This window comes from Propithecus coquereli, unplaced genomic scaffold (assembly GCF_000956105.1).
Source record: "Propithecus coquereli isolate 6110/MARCELLA unplaced genomic scaffold, Pcoq_1.0 Scaffold11, whole genome shotgun sequence".
Taxonomy (NCBI): Eukaryota; Metazoa; Chordata; class Mammalia; order Primates; family Indriidae; genus Propithecus; species Propithecus coquereli.
Window position 1 is genome coordinate 304,956 of NW_012134969.1, and position 2,882 is coordinate 307,837.

Consider the following 2,882-nt stretch of genomic DNA (forward strand, 5'->3'; position numbering starts at 1 on the left):
TGATTTCTCATATATTATCATTTATAATAACTGGTCTGTTTGCATTTTAAATCTCTAGGCATTATTCTGTAAACTATGTTCAAGAACAACAGGAACTTTGACCAGTAATTTTTGATGGCCCATTGTAGAAAATGACTCCTGACCTGTTAGTCAGTTTAGTTTATTTTTCAACCTCTTCCTCTCATAAGCCAAACTATATATGATTTATGATAGTCACATCTTCCCATCTGAGCACTTTAATTTGAAGCCTCAAACTATCATTATATAGAATAGTCATGCCAAGCTTATCAAAATGTATTTCTGGAATGGACATCACATTCCAGCTCTGTATACAAGATTTGGCTGTTTACCGAATTTAACTACTTGTGTTTTCCAGTGTGGACACAGAAGCAGAAACCAAATTCTTATCTAAACTCATTGTACCAGAAATGTCATTTTAGAGAGGACATGGGCCTTAGTTATAATCTAGTGTGAAACACTGAACCTGCAGATGAGGAAAGTAATCCCTGGAAATGTTCAGTTATTTTAAAGTTCTGCCATGAGGTAATGACAGAAAAAGTACCAGAACATAGTATCTTACTTTCTAGCACAAAGTTCTTTTCATTGATCATGCATTGTTAAATAGACCACAACTATGGTCAAGCATCTTTGTGTGACCCCTGGTCACCGCAGACTCAGCATGTACACAAACACCATCTGAAACCTTCAAGTTCTTCCCTTTCTGCACTGACATGCAATGCCTGTATCCTGGGCAACATGCTGGGTCCAAGTACTGAATGTTGTTTCCTTAGCCACATCTGTAGCAACAATTGGTGCCCCAGATATAAATGTAAGGCCGGCTAGGAATGTCACTGTGCGCAAGACCTTAGGATTCTAGCGAAAGCTTCTACAAGATCTGACACCGCAGACCCACCTCCAGCTCTAGCCTCTTTGTCAAAAAAGGTCTTGAAAACACCCATCCTAACTCCCATGCCTAGAATTTGCTTTAACCTGGGAGGACATACTAGATATCGGAAACCTAGTGAGTCATCAGATAAGCTTTTTGCCTTATAACTGTTTCATTTCCCATTTGGGTCTCTGTTTTCTCTTAGCAAATAGGAATTACACTTTACACTCCCCTGTCCCCTACTCTCGTGTTAGGAGAATATTTTGCTGAGTTCACATCCCTCTTCTTCTATTTGCTTATCTAAGACTCACCCCTACTCTGCACATCTCTACCTGGAAATACAGTGCATAGTAATCTCTATATGAATATACGTATATAATTATATTAATGAAGGTAGCTGAAGTCAACCCCAATAATGCTCACAGTCATAGTAATTGTAATAGCCATAACCAAAATCATCACAATAATCACCAATTATTTGACAGTCCAAAGGTTTGTATGCTAAAGTATCATATTCTTTATAAAGACCTAAGAACTGACAAGATGCAAATTGGTGGCAATCTAGGGTATCAGGATTAGGTTCAGCTACAGGCAAGAATAAACTCAAGTTAGCAGTGGCCTAAACACACAAGACTTTTTCTGGTATAATATAGTCAGAGATCAGAAATCCAAGACTTATATAATGGTCACAAAGTTATAAGAAACCCAGATCATTCAAAAATTTATTTCCACCATTCCTGTCATGGTCATTTTCTGCAAGATCCAACATACCTGCTGGAGCTCCAACTTCTATATCCACACAGAATTTATACAAAATTTACACAATATTTCCACTTCACCAGAAATTAGTCTTTTGGTCAAAATCTATCTAAGTGCTGTTAGGAATCCAAGTTCCCATATACTTGACTAATATTGGGGGATTTAAATAGAATAAAAGTAACAGAATCTTCCCTACTGTTTAAATCTTTTCTCATTACAGACATGGAGATAAAGCATCACAAGATCAGAACATGAAGATTTCAGCAGAAAGATAAAAACTTTTTTGAGGGAATAATATCTATAGTAAAACCATACATCTGCCAGCATAAAAGCTGCCCCCTCTATCACTTTATTGTAGAGGTGTGCTCTTGAATTATACAGGTAAAGATTAGTTAAACTTGAGCAAGGAATTATAGCAATTTGGAATCAGTTATTACAATGTTTAAATTTTATTTTTCATAACTTCTCCTTTCCTAATCTTGCATTTATTTCCATGATTGAGACACAAAATTCATAGAGGATATCATCTTTAAAGATGAAATATTAATATCTTTCCTCACATATACATGTCATCTGCCTTGTATCTAGAAAGTCCTCAAACTGAAATATTCCATGATTACAGGTATTGATAAACCCCACATACAACAAAGTATACACTAATGGAGACATGGGTTAGAAGGCATGCAGAAATGAGAAGTAGCTTAATTTGGATTTAACAGAGAAATCAAGAACCCATTCTGCCTTCTTAGAGAGTAAGTTCCCATAATATTGTCGTATGTCCTTACGTAGTACTTACTCATAAAAGTGCTGACCTTAGGCAGTGTTTCCCCATACTTATTTCCTATGTGGCTACATCAGAATTGTCATAGTGCTTTTGAAAATGTTGCCACCCAACCAGGTTCATTGCCCACTGCCCAAGAGGAAGTCAATACACTGAGACAGCAGGTGTTACAGTAGAGAAAGGGTTTAATTCCGCAGAGTGCTAAGCAGGGAGACAGAAGGAATTCCTCAAATCCACTGCCCCAAGAATTTGGGGGACGAGATTTTTAAAGACAGTTAGGTGGGCAAAGGATTAGGCAATTGGGGCAAAATTTTGTGTTGAATTTGTTCCTGGCTGGAGTCACAATTCCAACTGAGTCAGTTTCTTGGTATGGGCCACATGTCTGTGTGCGGCAGCCAATCCACTGGAATGTGGGACCTGGAAGATAGCTGAGAAACTGCCTTTAGGTTTCTAAAA